This window comes from Rattus norvegicus, chromosome Y (assembly GCF_021556685.1).
Source record: "Rattus norvegicus strain SHRSP/BbbUtx chromosome Y, alternate assembly SHRSP_T2T, whole genome shotgun sequence".
In the NCBI taxonomy this organism is placed as follows: domain Eukaryota; kingdom Metazoa; phylum Chordata; class Mammalia; order Rodentia; family Muridae; genus Rattus; species Rattus norvegicus.
The window spans coordinates 73,019,589-73,042,851 of NC_141555.1; the positions used below are offsets into that span (position 1 = coordinate 73,019,589).

General features: G+C 38.0%; 1 long non-coding RNA gene across 1 annotated transcript in view; it reads left to right on the forward strand.

The window, feature by feature from the left end:
* Window positions 1-1,453: 1,453 nt before the first annotated feature.
* The window catches only part of LOC134484602 (uncharacterized), a 37,503-nt gene continuing 15,693 nt past the window's right edge, over window positions 1,454-23,263 (forward strand). Inside the window, exon 1 of the long non-coding RNA XR_015647330.1 lies at window positions 1,454-1,650. This is a non-coding gene — a long non-coding RNA (uncharacterized LOC134484602). The remainder of the gene's footprint in view (window positions 1,651-23,263) is intronic.

A 23,263-nucleotide genomic window follows, 5' to 3' on the forward strand; every position in this document is an offset into this window, starting at 1 on the left:
TCTCCACTTCTTCTATAAACCATCCCATTACTGTCCCTTCACATTCCCTTTAAATGCAAGTCAAATCAAGGGAGGACCAAGGGCTTAACCTTCCTTTGGTGCCCAACAAGGCCATCCTCTACTACAAATGCAGTTGGAGCCTTAGGTCTTTCCATTTTCCACCTTTGAATATTGGTCTCGTACCAGAAAGATCTGGTTCATTGGCATTTTTGTTCTTATGGGTTGAAACCCTTTTCAGCTCTTATTATCCTTTCTCAGAATCTACCAACTGGAACTCCATTTCCAGTTTACTGGTTTGCCATTGACATTCACTTTTGTATTTGACATGCTCTAGCTTTGTCTCTTAGGAAATATCTATATCTGTTTCCTGGCAGAATGCATTTCTTAGCTTCATCAATGTTATCCAGTTTTGGTGGTTGAATATATATATATATATATATATATATATATATATATATATATATATATATATATATATATACTTTAGGTGCTTCCTACACCTATTAGGTTAGGTGGAATGATTACATGGATTCTGCACAACTAGGTCAAGAATGTAGAGTTTGCAAATGAGTATATCAAAGAGACTCCCTCCTGTACTTATGAAGGTATTGAGTTGAGGTTTCACTGTTCCTCAAGTCTTTCTTCCCCCTGCCCATGCTCCTGTTTCTTATATATGACATTAAGGAAGAATCATGGCAACACATCTAAAACCTTCAAGTCTGGCCATGGGAACACAGGAAGTAGATAGTGTAGTACAGATATCAAATGTGAATAGAGAAAAGAATTGTATACTCCATGTGGTCCTTTGCTTTATTGATGATGGTAATTTTTGAATAACATAAGGATTTGGGAATTTATAATTGAAGTAGGTACACCATATTTACACTGTTATTCTCAGTCTATAGATGGGCCCACTTTGTTTCCAAAATCATAGCAGAGAATGGAATTTGAAAACAGAATTTTTGAGTACATATTCAGGAATATTTATAATGTCCCCTATGAAGGAATGTACAATAGGAAAGTGAAATACAATATTCATTCAACGAAAGGTGTGTAGGTAAAGTACTGGCCTTTATAAAATTAAGAAAACCTAGAAAATTGAACTGTATGTCACAGGAATTGACCTGGGAATAAAAATATTATCCAGAAGAATCTCCTCCACTCCAAGTTCCTAAATAATTTCTATCCATGCCATACCCCTGACTCATTTTCTCCATTCAGAAGTCACTAGCTTTAGAGAGATGGAGAACGAAAGTTTCCACTGTGTCACAGGAGACATACCTAAATTGGCACCCTCAAAACTGGTTAATGTAAGGAAAGCTGTTTAGAGTCAGGCCATGGCAGTTCTCAGTGACAATATCATTAGGCTCTCCCTGAAAAATCTCTTGTATCCTTGAGAGCACTAGCTTCTTCTGTGATGTAATAAGTGTTGTCCTGACTGCAAATGCCTCTCAGATATTACTTCAGTACCTATAGGTTTTACTAATTGGCCTCAAATTCAGGGGAAACAGTCATTAGGGAGGGAGAACAAAGACGATGAAGAAATCAGAGATGGGGAGAACGAAGCTGGTCTTCTGTCTTGGTATAAAAGAAGGAAGAAATACATCATCCCTGAGAAATCTCACTGAAGCCTTGGTAGGAGTGGAATATGTAAGTTGAAGAGATAGAATTGATCTGATCCTTCCACACATGGGATCAGGAGCTGGGAGCCTCTCAGAAGAATCTGGACTTCCCTGCTTCTAATGGTTCCTGGAAGTCAGAGAGTTTATATCATTAATTAATTTCTCCCAAAAGCCAGGGGTTTGGAAGGACACTGTTCTTTTCCTTAGAGCTCATGGATTTTTGTTCTTATTGCCCAGAAGAAAATGGTCCTAAGGAAGAAGTGAAAAATAAGTATACTTTCCTCAGCTCAGAGTAAACTCCTCAATTATTTGGATACTTATAGAGCAGTAAGTGTCTGATACTGGTATTTGGGAGAGAGAAGTGCTTCAAATTTGGACTTCATCATCTCAATCTTTCCACTAGTATTATTCTGACTATAAATCCCTGACAGGAACCCTTTGGATTACTGACTCAATAGGTCTGATTAGCTGCTAATTATCTTTTGTTTTTTTTTTCCTTTTTTTTAGCAAATTTTATACCTTTTTTAATTGGATATTTCTATATTTCCATTTCAAATGTTATTTCCTTTCCCAGTTTCCTGTCCTTAATATTCCTAGCTGGTCCCCTTATCCTTATCTATAACCTTTATTGTGCTTTGACATTCCCTTGAACTAGGGAGAACCAAGGGCTTCTCCTTCCATTGATGATCAACATCGCCATACTCTGCCACATATGCAGTTGGAGCCACAGGTCTGTCCATAAACAGTCTTTGAATATTGGTTTAATACCAGAAAGCTCTGGTTAATTGAACTTGTTGTTCTTATGGGGGTTGAAAGCCCATTCAGCTCTTGTAATGCTTTCTCAACATCTACAAACAAGGGGTCTGTATTCAGTTCTCTGGTTTGCCACTAGCAATCACTTCTGTATTTGACATGCTCTAGCTGTTTCTCTCATGAAAGATCTAAAACCATTTATTGGCAGAATGCACATTTTATCTTCATCAATCTTATCTAGTTTTGGTGCCTGATATATATATATATATATATATATATATATATATATATATATATATATATATATATATGAATACATACATACATACATACATATATATATGAATACATACACACATATAGATATGAATATATACACACATATTATACATATATATATACATATATATATACATATATATATATACATATATATATGTATATATATATATACACACTTTTGGTGGATCCTACAACTAGGAATTTTGGTTTAATATTTGGATGGATTCTGCATAACAAGGCGAAGACTATAGGATCCACAAGTGACAATTGCAAATAGACTCCCTCCTGTTTTTTATAACCTATTGAATTTGAGGTTTCATTGGACCACAAGCCATTCCTATCACTGCCCATCACTCAGAAACTGATGTGTGGCCTGAAGAAAGAATCATGGTAAAACATCCAAAACCCTCAAGCCTATCCCTGGGAACACAAGAAGGTAGATATTAGAGGGCTGATATCTAATAGAACTTCAGAACCACATTCTATACTCCATGTTGTCCTTTGCTTTACTGATGTCTTTTAATTAATGGATAAAATATGGATTTGGGAGTTGATCATTAGAAGTAGGTGCACAATATTTCCACTCTTATATTCACTCTATAGCTGAGCCACGTTTGATACCAAATTCATTGCAAAAAATGGAATTTGAAAAATGAAATTTTGAGTACACATGCAGGAACATATATAATGTCCCCTGTCAATGAATTTACAATCAGAAAATATAAAACAATATTCACTCAATTAAAGTTCTGTAGGGAAAATACTGGCACCAGTGAAACAGGGAAAACCTAGGGAATTGAACTTTATGTCACAGGATTTGACCTGAGAATAAAAATAATCTCCAGAAGAATATCTTTCCTTCTGTGTTCCTAGATCTTTTCTACCCATGACAAGCCCCTGACTAACTTTCTTCATTCAGAGCATGTAATCACTAATGAAGAAGAGAGAAAGCTCTACCTTTAGAGAGATGTAGCATGTAAATGTTTCTACTGTGTCACAGGAGACACTACTGGAAAGTGCACAACCAAATCTGGTCAATGCAAGGAAGCTGTTGAGCAGGCAGGCTATGGCAGTTCCCAGTGACATCATCATTAGGCCCTCCTTGAAAATTCTATTGTGTCCTGGAGAGCCGTAGCTTCTTCTGTGATATCACAAGTTTTGTTTTGACAGCAACTACCTCCTTCCATATATCTATGGTTTAGTAATTGGCATCTAATTCAGAGTAAAGAGCGATTTGGGAGGGAGAACAAATAGGATGAAGGGATCAGAGATGGGGATGAGGTAGCTGGCCTCTTGTCTTGGTATAAAAGTAAAGAAGAAATAAGTGGTTTTTGGAAAACACCCTGAGCAGATGGCTTTAGTTCTTTTGTTCTTCTATGGGTTAACCGAGCTCTTGGAGAAGTTGGTGAACATCCTAAAGACCTTTTGGCAGATGGTAAAGTTTTTAGACACCCCTTTTTGTATTTCGATGATCCTAGGGATTGTATGACTAAAGGTAATTGTTTTCTAGGACGAGTGCTAGAGAAAGATAGATTTTTAGGTGCTTTAAAAGACATGGAATTTTTCTGATATACTTGGACTAATGGCACAAGGTCTAAATGATTTTTTTTTCGATGTGGACTTTCCCTCAGACCATAGGTAATATTTAAAAAAAAGGTTTTATATGTTTGAAGTCTAATTTGCACAATGACAAACCACTTTGAGCATGGAGAACACTTTCTGGAGCCCTAGAGAGGGGTGAAGAAATTCTCTGAAACTCTAGGGCAGACGGTGAACATGCCTTTTTTGTAGAAGGAGGAGTTACTTGAGCATCTTGGGACAATATGGAATGTCCAGCAAGTCCTTTCAAGGAATGGCATCTTTGCACAATTCCTTCATATTTTTTGGAAATTCCATGTCCCTTTGGACAGATGGAGAAGGTTAGGACTCACCTGAGGATAAGATGTAGCTTTTGGTGTCTCTTTGGCAGCAGAAGATGGCACAAGATCAGAAGGGGGATGTTTGAAACTATCTTCTTTAGAGGAAATTTCTCAAGACTACATCAGAAGGATCAAATCTTAACCTTTTTTTTATAGAAACTGGATGCCTGTGGTCCACTTTGTTAGAGGGAGAATGTCGCCTCTTTATCCCCAGAGTGGACATGTTAAATAAATCTACTTAGGTATATGGAGATAGTTCTAAAACATGCTGTTCAGATGCAGTAGATCCTAAGACATCCTTCTCAGATGAGGAAGGTGTTAATGTACCATGTATACGTGTAGAAATCCTTACTGTGATATCAGAATGTAGGGAAGGTATTAGAGCTACCTATGAAAATGTGACCTCTCCCTGAGCATCATAGACATATTCTAGATATTGTTTTGTAACTGTGGAAGTTCCAAGAGAAATTTCTTCTGCTGGAGAAGTGGAAACCGACTTTCCTATAGAAGTGTCAGGTTCCCTAGCCTGCTTGAGAGGCAAAACAGGCTCCAAAGCCCCTTCAGAAGATGAGGTAAAATCCAGAGCTTTTGAGGTATTTGGCAGATGTTCTGGGTCTGCTTGTGGGTATAAAGAAGGAATGGCAATCCTTTCTGAATATTTGGAAGAGTGTGTAGCATCTTCTCTAGTTGGGGAAGATGGCTGATTTTGAGGAGATAAGGAAGTTCCTATAGCCTACTGTGGAATTTGTGGAGGTCGTATTCATTCTTTTACACTAATGGAATACAAGGAATCCCTCTCCTCAGTTGTCGAGGATGCTACAGACTCTGGTGTTCGCATTTCATGGTTCACATATGTTTGGGTCCATAACCTTCTCTACAGATGGAATCTGTCCTAGAATATCTTTTGTATATGTGTCACATCCACAAGACATTTCTAAAGATGTGGCTATGGGTAGACCTCCTTTTGTAGAAGTTTCTTGTCCCACAGTCTCTTTATGAGATAGAGTAATACTCAGAGAATACTGCTCAGTTTTGGGAAGTTCTAGCATCTCTGATGTATATGTGGAAAATTTTGGAGCCTCTGCTTTCAGGACAGAACGACTTAGAGTCCCCTGAGGAGGTAGGGGATATTTTATCTTCTCTGCACATTGTATAAATATGGAGTCTGCATGGCTCATTGACAGTGTGTTTTGATAAATTTGGCTTTTTGGGGCCTAATGGGATGTCAGGAGGGTCCCTTCAGTGGTAGAGGATATTTGAATAATTCTCTATTATATAGGGACATTTGAAGTACTGGGGGATATGGTGAGGCTGCTAGAACATATTTTTTATGTGCAGAAGGCACAGGAGTTCCATCGGTGGATTCAGAAATTTCTACCACATCTTGCGTGGGTGTGGAACTCTCAAGAGCCCCTTCTGAAACTGTCAATGGTCCTTGATCTAATGGTGTACATGCAGAAAATTTTGTCTCTTCTTGGGCTGGTATGTGTGTTATGAGGTTCACTTGGGTATTTGTAACTGTATTTTGTACGCCTTGGATCATAAGTGATGATTTAAGCGCATTTTTAATAGTGGAGGACTTTGAATGTCCTCTTGGCTTAATAGGGTAGTTCTGCAATCCGCTTTGTCAGCAGAATCAGGTTTCAAACTCATTTTACCCGAAGCAGATTTCATAAGCACGTTGGTGGAGATAGGGCACATCTTTGACTGTCTTTGTGAATGGACAGAGCTCTCTGCCCTGCTTTGGCAGCTGGCAAAGGTATTAAAGTCTCTTCTGGAGAAGGGGCAGGACTTATTCCACTTGTGGAATATGAGAAATCACTGAGATTACCTTTAAGAGAAGAAGATTTCCAGCCCTTTTTTTTTCTGATTGGGCCTGTTGTACCTCCCCTTAACCAGAGGCGTCTTCTCAAACAAAATTTGGAGGAGAACTGGAAAGACTGAGGACCTGTAAGATAGGGAGTGAACATTTGAAATCCTTTGGAAAGTCTGTGGGACAAGAGCTGAACACCCAGAAGAGTGTGCAATACTGAGACCTCAGCGAGGAGACCCTGCTACTTCTTCCCACATGTGCTCAGATCCCTAGCCCAAGAGGAAACTGCATAGTGCCACTGGATACATGAATATAGGAGCAGTCAATCTGCAGGAGCCCTGCAGTCCAAACTGCAGCTGAATCTGAACTTGTCCAAACAGTATTCTACACCCAAATGTCATGAGGGGTGGGGAAGTATTACACTGTCAGAGGGGCAGAAACCCGTGAGAACTCTGCTCAAATTCCTGACTCAAGAAAAAAACACCTAGCTCCATCTGGGCCTCCTGTGCATAGGAACCTAGGAGCAGTAGGGTCAAGACACTTCTGGTTGCAGCCCTTATGGAAAGCTGAAAGTCAGCCCAACAAGTGAGTTCAGGCCTGAGAGAAGAGGTGATTCCAACTTTTCTGCTTGAAGCGAGCTCACTGGTTGACTCAGGACATGCAAAGGCAGAACTCCTCTGGGATCAGGCATTTCCAGTTTCTAGCTGGCTCCTGAACCTTGCTGATTCCAGCACAAAGCTCCCTTCTCCTAGAAACTGTGGGAGAGAGAGCTGATCACCCAGGAGTGTGGGCAATACTGAGCATACAATGCACACAGACTACCACTTCTGCCCACAATTACCCACATCTCTGGCCCAAGACAAAATTGCATAGTGACTCTGGAATAGAGGAGGAGTAAATCTACTGGAGCACCATGTTCCAGACTGTGCCTGGATCGGAACTGATCTTGTCAAACAGCTCCCTGTACCCAAATCATGATGGTGGGGTAACTAGAGCCTCAGAGAAGCAGACACTCCTGGGAAACCAGAGGAGACTACTCTCTGCCCAGATTCCTGACTCAAAAGGAAAACACCTTGTACCATCTGTGCCCCCTCCCCCCACAGAGGGACCTAGGAGAAGTATGGGAAGTTCCTTCTGGTTCCCGCCCACAGGGACAGCTGAAAGTAAGTAGACAGGAGCAACTACATGCCTGAGAGCAGAATACTCTGTTCCCTTAACTGGGTAAAAGAAAACAGGAAAACAGGTCTACAGCAGCCCTGACACACGAGCCTACAGGACGGTCAAGCCACTGTCAGAAAGAGCAAGACAAGCTAATTCCAGAGACCACCTGATGGCCACAGGAAAGCACAGGAACACAAACAACAGAAACCAAGACTACTTGGGCTCAACAGAACCCAATTCTCCCATCAAAACAAACACTGGATATCTAAACACACCAGAAAAGGAAGATCTAAATTTAATTTCACATTTATCATGATGATGGAGGATGTTAAGAATAGTAACTCCCTTAAGAAAATGCAGGACAATAGAAAAAACTGAAGTAAACAAATATAATGCAAGAAAGAGGGAACACAAAACTACCTTAAAGAACTACTTGAAAAACAGCATAACAGGAGAAGTAAATAAACAAAACCACCCAGGAGTTAAAAATGGAAATAGAAACAATAAAGTAAGCACAAGGAAGATAACCCTGGAAATGGAAAACCTAGGACAGAGACCAGGAGTCATAGAAGTGAGAATCACCAACAGGATAAAAGACATAGAAGACATAATCTAAGGAGCAGAAGAATCACACAACTGTCAAACATAATGTAAAACAGAAAAGACCTAGCTCAAAACATAAAGGATATCCAGGACACAATGAGAAGATCAAACCTAGTCTTAACAGGTATAGAAGAAAGTGAAGACTGTCAACATCAAGGGACAGTAATATCTTCAACAAAATTTTAGAGTAAAACTTCCCTAATCTAAAGAAAGAGATGCCCATAAACATACACAAAGCCTACAGAACTCCAAATAGATTGGACCAGAAAAGGATATTCTCCCATCACATAATAGTCAAAACACCAAATGCACAAAACAAATAAAAATGTTAAAAACTGTAAGGAAAAAGTTCAAGTAATATATAAAGGCAAAGTTATCAGAATTAAATCAGAATTCTTTCCGGATACTATGAAAGTCAGAAGATCATAGACAGATGTCATACAGACACTAAGAGAATAAAAACACCATCCCAGGGTACTGTATCCATCAAAACTCTCAATTAACAAAGACGGAGAATCCAAGATATCCCATGACAAAACGAAATTTACACAATACCTTTCTACATATCTAGTCTTATAAAGGACACTAACTGGCAAGACCGAACACAAGGATTCAAGTAAAACCATAGATAAAGCAAGAAATTAGTCTTTTCACAACAACACATAGAGAAGAGAAGCACACAAACATAAACTAACCTCCAATTATGAAAATAACAGAAAGTGACCATCACTATTCCTTAATATCTCCAACATCAATAGACTCAATTCCTCACTAAAAATACACAGATTGACACACAATATGTAATGAGGACCCAGCATTTTGCACTACAGGAAACACACTTCAGAGACAAAGACAGACACTACATCAGAGTAAAAGGCTGGAAAACAATTTTCCAAGCAAATGATCTGAAGAATATATAAAATCGACTTTCAACCAAAAGTCATCAAAAAGCATAAGGAAGGACACTTCATATTCGTCAAGGGAAAAATCCACCAAGATGAACTCAAAATCATAAATGTCTATGCTCCAAATACAAGGGCTCCTACATACACATAAGAAACCTTACTAAAGATCAAAGCACATATTGCACCGCAAAAAATAATAGTATAAGATTACAACACCCCATTCTCATCACTGGACAGATCACAGAAGCAGAAATTAAACAGAGATATAGACAGACTAGCAGAAGGTATAAACCAAATGGACTTAACAGATATTTACAGAACATTCTATCCTAAAACAGAAAGATAAACCTTCTTCTCACAGCCTCCTGGCACTTTCTCCAACATTAATCATATAATCAGTCAAAAAGCAGGCCTCAAAGCATACAGAGAGATAGAAATAATCCAACGCATCCTATCAGACCACCATGGGCTAAGGCTGTTCTTCAATAAAAATTAGGAAAGAACGCCCACATATACATGGAAGTTGAACAATTTTTTTACTCAATGATAACTTGGTCAAGGAAGAAATAAAGGAAGAAATTAAAGACTTCTTAGAATTCAATGAAAATGAAGGTACAACACACCCAAACTCTTGGAAAACAAAGAAAGCTGTGCTAAGAGGAAAACTCATAGCTCTGAGTGCCTGCAGAAAGAAACAGGAGAGAGCATACATCAGCAGCTTGACAGCACACCTAAAAGCTCTAGAACAAAAAGAAGCAAATACATGCAGGAGTAGTAGAAGGCAGAAAATAATCAAACTCAGGGCTGTAATCAACCAAGTAGAAAAAAAGGGACCATACAAAGAATCAACAGAACCAATACCCGATTCTCTGAAAAAATCAACAGGATATATTAACCCATAGCTAGACTAAGCAGAGGATACAGAGAGTGTGTCCAAATTAACAAAATCAAATATTAAAAAGGGAGACAGAACAGCAGAATCAGAGGAAATTAAAAAAAATTACTGTACTACAAAAGCCTAGGTTCAAAAAACTTGAAAATCTGGAAAAAAAAAAAGACAATTTTCCAGACAAATACAAGATACCAAACCTAAATCAGGAAAAGATAAACCATTTAAACAACCCATAACTCCCAAAGGAATACAAGCAATCATCAAAACTCTCCCACCCAAAAAGAGTCCAGGATCAGATGGGTTTAGTGCAGAAATCCATCCAAAATTCATTGAAAAAGTCATAACAATACTGTCCAAACTATTCCATAAAATTGAAACAGATGGAGTACTACCAAACTGCTTTCATGAAGTCACAATTTCTCTTATAACTAAAACAAAGAAAGACTCAACAAAGAAAGATAACTCAGACCAATTTATCTTATCAATATCAACACAAAAATACTCAATAAAATTCTGGCAAACATATTCATACAACACATTAAACAATCATCTACTATGTTTAAGTAGGATTCATCCCAGGCTTGCAGGGATACTTTAATATACAGAAAATAAACAACATAATTCACTATATAAACTCCAAGATAAAAACCACATGATCCTTTCATTAGATGCTGAGAAAGATTTTGACAAAATTCAACATCACTTCATGAAAAAAGTCCTGGAAAGCACAGGAATTTAAGGCCCACACCTAAACATATACAGCAAATCCGTAACTAACATTAAACTAAGTGGAGAGAAACTTAAAGCAATCACACTGAAATCAGGGACTGAACAAGGGTGCCCACTCTCTCACAACTTATTCAATATAGTTCTAGACATCTTAGTCAGAGCAAGCAGACACTGAAGGAGGTCAAAGGGATATAGATTGGAAAAGAAGAAGTTAAAATAGCACTGTTTGTAGTTGATATGATTGTATACTTAGTGACCTCAAACATTCCACAAGAGAATTACTAAGCCTGATGAACAATTTCAGCAAAGTGGCTGAGTATAAAAATAACTCTGCACAAAGCTAAACAAGCAGAGAAAGAAAGTAGGGATATGACACCCTTCACAATAGCCCCAAATAATATAAAATGTCTTGGGGTGACATTATCCAAGTAAGTAAAAAATATGAGCATATGAGCAGAACCTCAAGTCTCTGAAGAAAGTGAAGGAGATTTCAGAAGATGGAAAGATCTCCCATGTTCATGGACTGGCAGGATTAATACAGTAAAAATGGCCATTATATCAAACGCAACCTACATATTCATTCCAATTCCCATCAAAATTCCAATCCAATTCGTCAAAGATTTAGACAGAACATTCATTAATTCATCTGGAATAAAAAAAAACACAGAATAGCTAAAACTGTCCTCAACAATAAAAGGACTTCCATGGGAATCACTATCCCTAAACTCAAGCAGTATTACAGGGCAACAGTGATAAAAAAAAAAAAAAAAAAAGAAAAAAAAAAAACAAAACAAAAAAACAAACAAAAAAAAAAAACTGTATGGCGTTGTGACAGAGGCAGGCAAATAAACCAGTCGAATAGAATTGAAGACCCAGAAATGAACCCCTACACCCATGGTCACTTAATTTTTGAGAAAGAAGTCAAAACCATCCAATGGAAAAAAAGACAGCATTTTCAGCATGTGGTGCTGGTTCAACTGTGTGTCAGTATGTAAAAGATTGCAGATCGATCCATTCTTACTGCCCTGTAGAAAGTATAAGTACAACTGGATCAAGGACCTCCACTTCAAACCAGATACACTCCAACAAATAGAAGACAAAGTGTGGAAACATCTCAAACACATGGGCACTGGAGAAAATTTTCTGAACAAAACACCAAAGGCTCATGTTCTAAGATGAAGAATCAACAAATGTGATCTTAAATAAACTGAAAAACTTCTGTAAGGTACAGGACACTGTTGTTAGGACAAAATGGAAACCAATAGATTGGAAAAAGATCTTTACCAATCCTACAACTGATAGACAGCTTATATCCAAAATATACAAAGAACACATGAAGTGAGACTACAGGGAGACAAATAACCATTTGAAAAATGGGGTTCAAAGCAAAACAGAGAATTCACAGCTGAAGAATATCAATTGGCAGAGAAATACCTAAAGAAATATTCAACAACTATAGTCATAAGGGAAATGCAAATCAAAACAACCCTGATATTCCACCTCACACCAATGAGAATGTCTAAGATCAAAAACTCAGGTGAGAGCAAATGCTGGAGAGGATGTGGAGAAAGAGGAACACTCCTCCATTGTTGGTGGGATTGCAGACTGATATAACCATTCTGGAAATCAGTGTAGAGGTTCCTCAGAAAATTGGACATTGAGTTATCTGAAGACACAGCTACACCTATCTTGGGCATATACCCAAAAGATGCCCCAATATATAACAAAGACATGAGCACCACTATGTTCATAGTAGCCTTATTTATAATAGCCAGAAGCTGAAAGAACCCAGATGATCTTCCACAGAGGAATGAATACAGGAAATATGGACATCTAACCAATGGAATGTCATTAAGAGATACATTGAAATGCTAGCACTCTATACAACAGGGTTTTAGAGTCCCTTAGTGAGAGAATGGTCTTTTACAGCAAGGTCTTCATTATCAGACTTTGATTTAACCCGTCTACCAATGAAGTGAAATTATCACAGACATAAAATAGTGCCTCTCCAGAAACAGCTTTTATCCACAAATACGCATCTACTTCTATTTCATAATTGTCATGTTTATATGGGTTTAGGATACAATATGTTCTGATTTATTAATGATATTTAAGTATTATTTGGGGTAATTTTGAAATTTTCAAAGGAACAAACCTATTTTATGATTGTATTCCATACTACTTGTAATTTGATCTTGAAGAATTTCATGAAAACTGAAGTATCGAAAATGTATATCTTCCCATTGAAAATTTGTAACATCAATCATGTGAAACTCCCGCTGAACCTCAGTGTATTGATTTCTCTGAAAGCATTTATAGACTCTCCTACTGCATTATTGCAACTCTACAGAAGCTTCACTCCCATAGTGGCAGTTCCAGATCAGATGTAAACAAACAATTTTCTTTGCTTTGGAAAAGATTTAAAATATTTTCATTAACTTTTTACATGAAACTACTAAGGATTTTGAGAAAAGGGGGCAGACAGGCCCCAGAAAGTATGTTTTTAAAATTCTTTTCTTAAAATTAGACTTTTTCATGCAATATATTTGAATTATGATTACTCTACCCTCTATTCCCCCCTTCTATTCCTCTCCTGTCATCTGTATCTACATCCTTCTGACTCTCAAAACAAACCATCATCTAAGGGATAAAAATAAAATGAAAGTTAATGAATAGGAATAGAACAAAACAAGCATATAGAAAAGAGCCAAAACAAGGTTCAAGAATCAGATACAGACACGCTGACCCAGACTTCCATTCACACACTCTGGAATTCCATGGAAACATAAAACCAGGAAAAATATATACACAAAACATACAGAGCAAAAATTTATAGATAAATAAACATAAAACAAAATGAAAAAGATATTCTGAAGAAAAAGTCCTGACCCATTATGAGACAAGGATCCTCCAAAGATGATGTTCAGTTCCCTTAGTGCTTTATACGCAGTCTACCCTTAAAATTAGTTTGTGTACCCAGTGATATTCCCTTGGAGAAAACTAAGTTTTCATTTTCACATGATTATCCAATGGAGATAACTTCCAAATTAGAGATAAGGTGATATGCAGGCCTTGGGTACTTTCAAGGGCTTATTAATAGGTAAGGAGATCTGTGAGGTGCTGTCCACTGAGCATGATACAATTGTGGCCCTCCAGAACTCAAAATACTTACATCTATCTGAAAAGACCCTATATAATATTGACACTGCCTATTCAAAGGAACTAAGTGAAGTGCTGGAGAATAGAGAATGATGTAGCCATGGGTGTCTTACTTCATGCAAGAAGATTTTAAGAGACTAAAATTTACTATGAGTTGGTGTCTCAAAGTAACACCAGAAATTACACTGTTAATGTCTCACTAACACAACTGCCTAAACAACAGCTGAGGAAGAGAGGGAATGGGTAAGAATGGAAGTTTAGTTCTCTTTCTGTTTAAATTCCTTCTTCCTCTTCTTCTTCTTCTTCTTCTTCTTCTTCTTCTTCTTCTTCTTCTTCTTCTTCTTCTTCTTCTTCTTCTTCTTCTTCTTCTTCTTCTTCTTCTTCTTCTCCTTCTTCTTCTTCTTCTTCTTCTTCTTCTTCTTCTTCTTCTTCTTCTTCTTCTTCTTCTTCTTCTTCTTCTTCTTCTTCTTCTCTTCTTCTTCTTCTTCTTCTTTCTTCTTCTTCTTCTTCTTCTTCTTCTTCTTCTTCTTCTTCTTCTTCTTCTTCTTCTTCTATTTCTTCTTCTTCTTCTTCTTCTTCTTCTTCTTTTTCTTCTTCTCCTTCTTTTTCTTCTTCTCCTTCTTCTTCTTCTTCTTCTTCTTCTTCTTCTTCTTCTTCTTCTTCTTCTTCTTCTTCTTCTTCTTCTTCTCTTCCTCTTCTTCTTCTTCTTCTTCGTCTCCTCCTCCTCCATCTCCTCCTCCTTGTCTTCCTCCTGTTCCTCCTCCTTCTTCTTCCTCTTCTGCTTCTTCCTGCTCTTCTTCCTCCTCCTCAATCTCTTCTTCTTCCTGTTCTCCTTCCTCCTCCTCCTCCTCCTCCTCCTTCTCCTCCTCCTCCTCCTCCTCCTCCTCCTCCTCCTCCTCCTCTTCTTCTTCTTCTTCTTCTTCTTCTTCTTCTTCTTCTTCTTCTTCTTCTTCTTCTTCTTCTTCTTCTTCTTCTTCTTCTTCTTCTTCTTCTCCTCTCCCTCTGGTTTGATGTGTAGGTCCTTGATTCACTTTGACTTAGGCTTTGTACATGGTTATAAAAATGAGATAATTTGCATTCTTCTTCATGCTGATTTCCAGTTGAACCAGAATTATTTTTGGAAAATGCTATGTTTCTGCCTTTGAATGGTTTTTATCTACTTTTCCAAATATCAAATGATAGGTGTGTGGGTTCATTTCTGTGTCTTCACTTCTATTCCACTGGTCTATCCATCTGTGTCTTTACCAATACCATGCAGTATTTATCACTATTGCTCTGTAATACTGCTTGAGTTCAGGGGTGATGATTCCCCCAGAAGTTCTTTTCTTGTGGAGGATAGTTTAAGCTCTTCTAGTTTTTTCTTATTCTAAATAAATTTGGAAATTTCTCTTTTTATCTCTATTAAAGAAGTGAGTAGGAATTATGATGGAGATTGCATTGAATGTGTAAAATTAAATTGAATGGCAAAATGGTCATCTTTACTATATTAATCCTGTCAATCCATGAGCATGTAAGCTCTTTCTATCTTCTGAGATAGTATTCAATTTCTTTCTTCAGATACTTGATCTTTTGTCATACAGATCATTCACTTGCTTGAATAAACTTAAACCAAGATATTTTATATTATTTGGGACTATTGTGAAGTGTGTGATTTCAATATTTTCTTTCTCAGCCTGTTTATCCATTGAGGAGAGGAAGGCTACTGGTATGGTTGAGTTAATTTTATACCCTGACACTTTGATGAAGTTATTTATCAGGTTAAGAAGTTCTCTGGTGGTACTTTTGGGTCACTTAAGTATATACTATCATATCATCTGCAAATGGTGATATTTTGATATCTTCCCTTCCAATTTGTGTCAGTTTGACCCCCTTGTGGTCTGGTTTCTCTGACTATAACATGGAGTCCTGTTTTGAATGACTAGGGAGAGAGTGGGCAGCCTTGTCTAGTCCCTGATTTTAGTGGGATTGCTTCAAGTTTCTTTCCATTTAGTTTGATGTTGGCTACAGGTTTCCTGTATATTTCTTACACTCTATTTTGATATGAGCCTTCAGTTCGTGATTTTGCCAGGACTTTTATTCGCATGGGTTGTTGAATTTTGTCAAATGCTTTCTCACCATCTAATGAAATGACCTTGTGCTCCTTATCTTTGAGTTTGTTTACATGATGGATTACATTTATGAATTTTCCTATATTAAACCATCCTTCCATCCCTTGGTTCAAGTCTACTTGATCATGATGGATGATTTTTTTGATGTGTTGTAATATTCGGATTGCAAGAATTTTATTGAGAATTTTTTCATCAATATCCCTAAGGGAAATTGGTCTGAAGTCCTCTTTCTGTGCTGAGTGTTTGTGTGGGCTAGGTATAAGAGTAATTGTGGATTCATATAAGGAATGTGGTTGTGCTCCATCTGTTTCAATTTTGTGGAAGAGTTTGGACAGTATTAGTATGAGGTTATCTTCCATTCTCATTTCCCTGCTTTCCCTATACCTAATTCCTGCAAAGGCCACTCCCTTCCCAACCTCCCCTCTCATTCAGTTTCCTCTCTCCCTCCATCCTCCTCAATATCAATTCTGCTAACTGCATTTTAAAGTCAATATTTAGGAAAAAACACTGAGAAAGTATAGGAAGTATCCCATAAGCAATTGTGGTTGATGTTTTGTCAAGATATGAACATATTTAATTTAATAGTTGTCAAAATTCCTACATATACTGTTAGAAGAGACCCTGTCTTCATTACCTCCAATATGAAGGAAAACCATTTATATATTCTTTTAAGTTATACAAGGGCATCTGTTAAATGAGTAACACACATCACACAACTTTATTACTTTGAAAGCTCTCTTCTTTGCATATATTTACACAATGAAAAGTACAAAGGCTTAAACTCATGTGAGTGTACTTTGTTTCAAAGTTAAAGTTTAGATATACAGGTTGATGACAACAGCCATCTCAGACTCAGAGGGGTTAAATACATAAGGGCATCATCTATTACCTTACCTTTCTTCTTTCCTTTATTCCTGATTAAGACTCATCTCATTTGCAGCCCCTGCTGTGAGAGATGGATCAGAAAATGCCTGAGAGTCCACAAACCAGAATCCATCTATAGGAAAGAAAAAAGACTACATCTACAAATAGTACACGCACTCAAAACTTGTTTGTAGATCTTAACACTTGAAATAAAATGCAAAAAGAAACCCATTTTCTAGGATATTACAATATACAGGAAATGGTACCTGTAGGAAGCATTCTCAGGGGATTTTAAACTTCTGCACCTAAGAAGGAAACTGCCTCCATGAAGGTGAAGATTTTTTTCTTTGGCAAGAAAGTCAGTCTGTCTCTTGACAGTTGTGCAGTCTGTTCATCACTAGAGCAACGGTGATGCTTTATGAATGTGAATAGATAAACACATACCAGTTTTCACTTCTTCAAATAATTTCAAGAAGAACCTGAAAGAGAATATATAATGTTCCACAGATGAAATATGGGAATTTAAATTAGCCAGCATAAATATGCTGTTAAAATTTCTGCCTTTATTAATTTTGACTATTTCTGCTATGAATAATAAGATGGTTATGTAATGTCTACCAATCCCCAAAGCCTGAAACATTGTGGAAAACTGTCTTATTTCTCCCCAACTTGGTTTTTGATCACCCTACTTTTCATTGCCCATCTAAATTCTCTGTTTCTCATGTAGATCTGAGGACTATGTGAGGGTGTCACTCTCATGTAGAAGACCAAGGAACTTTCTGTACTTGCATGTATTTACTCATGGGAGCATGCAAATAAATCTTTCAGTTCCAAGAACAAAATCGTGGCTGTCCATGACCCACATGAAACAAAATCTTTCTTTCTGCCATCAATGAACTTTAGCACACTGGTAACAACACAGATAACAATATAATGGAATAGTCCTGTAATAATAATATTAGTGATGATGATGATGATCATGATCATGATGATGATGATGATGATGATGATGATGATGATGGAAAAATCCCCTCGAGGGATCACGTTATAAGGAAAATAAATATTGAGATGTGTTTTTTTAAGTGATATTGTATCCAGGAAAGCAGTTTTCAATAGGACAGACTCCTCTCACATGAAAATCACTCAAACTGTCATGGCTTCACAGAGAGAGTTGAGAACCAGAGTGGTCTTTTAGGACAAGAGAAAGATTCGCCAACATTCTATAAAGAAAAGCAATCCAGACATTCTGTGTGAGGATAGTTAGCTTATGCATGGCTAACACACACAACATATACACAAACACACAAACACACACACAGACACATATGCATGTACACACACACAGATACACAGAGACACACAGAAAGAGACATAGACAGTTAGACAAACAGACATTCACACAGAGAGACTGACAGTAACAGACAAACACACAGACACAGACACACATACACAGACACAAACACACAGACACACACACGTATACACACAAATATACAGAAGCACAGACACAGAGATGATAACCAATATACAGATACACACACAGACACAGACAGACACACACACACACACGCAAACACACTTATGTACACACACACACACATACACACACACACACACACACACACACACACACTCATCTCTTGTCTCCTACCTAGAGTGTCCAGGTGCATAAAACGTGTGAAAGGATGAAGTGGACCCAGGAAACAGTTAGTCAGCAGAATATTGGTCTGCGTGCAAGTGAATTTTGGTGTCTTCCAAGGATTTCAGTGTCACAGCTCTGTTAGAAGGTATTCAGGGACACGCTATGGTTGTGTGCATATAATTTACTCAGGGTCAAAAGGGCTAAACGAACCTTGGAGAGCAGGAAGGGGTTTTTGTGTGCACTTACATCAGTTGCAGGCTTAAGGTACCAGGAAGTCCTCTATTGCTATATCTTTATAATCTCTGACCCAGCATCGGTCTGTTGTTCAGGGATCTCCATTTTACCTACTCAGAAATCGACTCCACTGAATGTGCCCCATACCCAACCCTGAGGTCCTACTTGCTCGATTTCAAAGGATTGCAGGTTCATGTTCTGCATTCTCTGTCAGAATAAATCCTCAGGAACGTGGCCCTCTAGACATCATGAATTAACCAGTGCTTCCATCGAGTTTCTGCATTAACCCGTATGTCCTCTATTTCTGGCCGGTTCTCTCTACACCCCGCTATCCCTCCATCTTCCCCTCTGAACTTCTGCTCCTGTCCTCAGTCGCACTCACTCACTCACAGAACCTGTTCCAGTTTTTCCTTTCAGATAGGTCGATGCTTTTCTTCTCAAGGTGCCTTCTCCTTTCCTTTGTCCTCTCTGCATTTGTGGATTGTAGATGGAATATGATTTATCTCACAGCCGATACCATGCATAGGTAAACGCCTGCCATGTTTTTGTCTCTAGGTCTCATTTCCCTCTTGGGCTGATTTTTTTTTCTAGTTTCATCTATTTTCTCTTTGGCTTCAGGATATCATGCCTCGACCACTATGATGTCATTCCCCCACCCCTATGATGTCATGCCCCACCCCCATGATGTCATGCCTTGGCCCCTTGTTAGAATGGTTGTATATATTCACCAGGTAACATTCTGAATTCTGCCCTGTCACCAGACTCCTCCAGGCACCCACCATTTACAGTTCTTCCTCCTATCCTCTCCCCTTCTACTCTTATTGAGTAGAGGACCCCTCTGGGTACACCCCGTCCCCTGGCACATAAAGTCTCTGCAGGACTAGACTCATCGTCTCCCACTAGGTCCTGAAAACGCAGCCCGGGTAGGAGAACAGGATCCACAGACAGGCGACGGGTTTACTGAACTCATGTGAGAACCATTGTGCTCCTCTACCTCTCTCAGTCCTTCCCTCAGCTCTTTAGTGAGACTCACTGAGCACTGTCTGATATCAAGCCCTGTGCCTGTGCATCTGTATCAGTCGGCTGCTCGTTGGAGCCTTGCAGAGGACAATAAGGCTACACTGCCGTCTGCAAACATAAGAAAGGACCATTAATAATGTCAGTGTTTGCCGTCTGCCCATAGGATAAGTCTCACATCCGGCCACTTTTCCTTTGGCCATTTCCTCATTTCCTCTTCCATCTCTCTCCGTGTGTCTCTTATAGAGGGGGCAATTTCTGGGTCAAAATTTTGGGGATGTGTTTGGTTCCTTATCCTTCCACCTTGGGTCCTCTGTGGCTACAGAAATTGACCATTTCGGTGTCCATATCCCCACTGTTATGAGTCTCAGCTAAATTCACCCTCATGGACGCCAGGGTATCCTCACCCATCCCAGATTGCTGGCAAATCATAGAGATAGTACCAACCCTGGACAGTCACTGATTTCAGTTTATTCTCTTGGCGCTCTGTCCCTCTTGCTCGTCTCTCCCAAGAAATGATTCTCAAACCCTATTTACCTTCCCATCCCCTCAGTCACCCAATCCTTTCCTTCCAACTGCCTCTTCTCATTACTTTGTTCCTCCTTCTGAGTCAAATTCAAACATTTTTCTTGGCCCTTTCTTATTGTTTATCCTCTTTGGTTCCATAGAACTTAGTGTGTGAATTCTGTACTTAATGGCTAATACCCTCTTTTAATGAATATATACATGTTATTTTGGGTCTCAATTACTTCATTCAGGACAATACTTTCTCACTCCATCTTCTTGACCGCAGCTTCTCAATGTCCTTATTTTTCTTTCTTTTTTTTTTCTTTTTTTCAGAGCTGGGGTCCTTATTTTTCATATGTGTATAGTATTTCATAGTGTAAATGAACTAAATTATCTGTAGCCACTGTTTGGTTGAGGGGCATCTGGCTTATTTCTATTTTCTGTTCATTATGAAGAAATCCACTAGGAACATGATGGAGCACATGTACTCTCTGCATGGCAGAGGTCTTTTCAGATATAAGACCAGGTGTAGTATAGCTGGGTCTTTAGGAAGAATATTCCCCATTTTCTCACAATCCACTGGACAGATATTGATAGCATTATACAGATTTGCTCTTCCCAAGCAAATGCAATTTGTATCCTGATATTTATTTGCTTCCTCAAAGGAGGTCTCCCCCCACCAACTAGCCCTCTATCATGGACACTGGTGATCACATATGAAACTTCTTCCCATTTTAACCGGTCAGTAAATGCTAGAGCCTATTACTGATAGCCGGAGGGGAAAGTTGGTACCGGAGGTATGACAGTGGGGTTAGGTAGAGAGGCAGAAGAGGGTAAGAGGGGAAGGGAGAGGACTGAAGAAAAAGAGGAGGAAGTAATGATGGAAACAATCCATGTGGCCTGAAGAATGCACATGTAGCAGGGGTTTGATGGTTGGAGTATAAGTTATGATAACATTAGATCTACCCAATACACGTTTATAGATTATAATTATAATAACCAAATTGTGTGTTTTCTTTATGGGTCATTGGGTTTGGAAATTCCAACAAGCTTTCCTCAACAGTATTTCTGAATCAAATTTTCTGTTAATAGAGATCACCCCTTGTAGGGGCTCTAACCATTGCTCCATAGTCCAGTAGATACAGCTGTTTCTTCCTCAGTCATGTCTCTTGTATTTTCTGTGGATATCTGTTTCTTCAGTGATTCATGCCCAGTGTTCCTTTTTCTCAAGGTTTTCAATGATCTCACCCAGAGGAGTTTCAGGTTTCTCAACTTGTTCCACTTAGTTAACCGCAGCTTCACAATGTCCTTATTGCTCATACCTGCATATTATTCCACTTTAAAAATTTTCTGATAACAGTGAACCGTCGTGAGTAGGCTAAAATTTCCCAAGAAAACATTAAACATTCAGTCTCTAAATCTAGATCTCCTCATCCCATTATGCTTGCTTTGCCTGAATGGCCATGGCATGAGCAGTTTTTTCTTAGGGACATCAAAGCCATTTCCTTCTCCAGTAATGGCTGCCATCCCTCTGTCACAGGTTTTTACCCTGGTTATTTTTGGTGATTGATGTGATTTAGAAATTGTAACACCATCTGCATGGTAGAAAGCCAGAGATGTTTCAGGTTGACCCTGCTTCCACAGCCAATGATGTCACATGTGCACAATGAGCAACCATGTGACACCCAAACAGCAAGATGATGTCATCTTTGACTCCACATGTGACTGCAAGATTGCCTCTTCTCCTGCATGCACCTTGGCAACCATGTCATCCTGACTGCAAGATAGGAACTTTGAATCTACACCCAAAATTAAGATGACCTCTTTAACTCTCTTAATCCTACCCGTCTGTGAGTATGGGAGGTCTTTCTGTCTTCTGCTACCTTCCTCAGTGTCTCTTTTCAGAGACTTGGAGTTCACACCAGATATGCTTCTGATGTGCTAGGTTAGAGTTAATTTATATTTCATAATATATATATATATATATATATATATATATATATATATATATATATCTCCATTGTGATTGGCATGTCTTCCATAATTTCTTCTCAGCCTCTCTGTCATTTGCATGGCATATTATTTTCATTTAATTTTTCATCCATCCACTTGGCTGAAGGTGTTTTTCATATGTAGGTCATTTCTGGTAAAACTTTTGGATCACATATGTTCACTATTATATGATGTGTGAATGGTGATACACTGAGTTCTCCTTTTGCGATATCATCCCCTTGACCTCCTTTGGTTGTCTTATTGCTCTAGCTGGGAATTTAAGGACTTTACTGAAAGGATGCTGCGAGGTGTGCAGTCTGTTCTCATTCTCCAATTTAGTAGAATTGCCTTTTGCTTCCCTACCCCTTATTTAGATATTAACTGTTGGCTTGCTATATTGCATTTTATGTAATATTTTTTGTATTTATTTTAGTATTTTATTACATTAGGTATGTGCCTGACATCCCTGGTCTCCCTGAGACCTTAAATATGGAACGACGATGGATTTTGTCAAAAGCATTTTCAGCATTTAAGAGATAGTCTTGCATTTTTTCCTTCTTTCTTTAATTCTGCTCCTTCACACCATTGAGTAATAGTGAATATTAATAATATTAATAAATCATATTAAATATGTTAATAATTAATATATTATTTTTGATATATTAATGTAATATATCAGTTACATTATTATATCAATATATATTAATTTAATATAGTAAAAAATATATTAATATTAATTATATTTACCTTATTAATATAATAATTTAATGTATAAATACATGTTAATATTAACATAGTATATTAATATTAGTTATATATTATGATGTTAGGATATAACAATTTAATGTTACTTTATTAAAATATATATGTATTTTATTAAAAAAATATATATTATGATATGCAACTACCAAAAAGTTAAATCCAAGGGGAGCTCCCACGTTAATTTGAAGTGCAGAGGGCACAATTTTTTTTTCAGTTAAGTTTGTTAATATGGTGGATCACTTTAATGGGTTTTCATAGATTGATCCACTCCTGCATCCTCAGGAGAAAGCTTACATGAT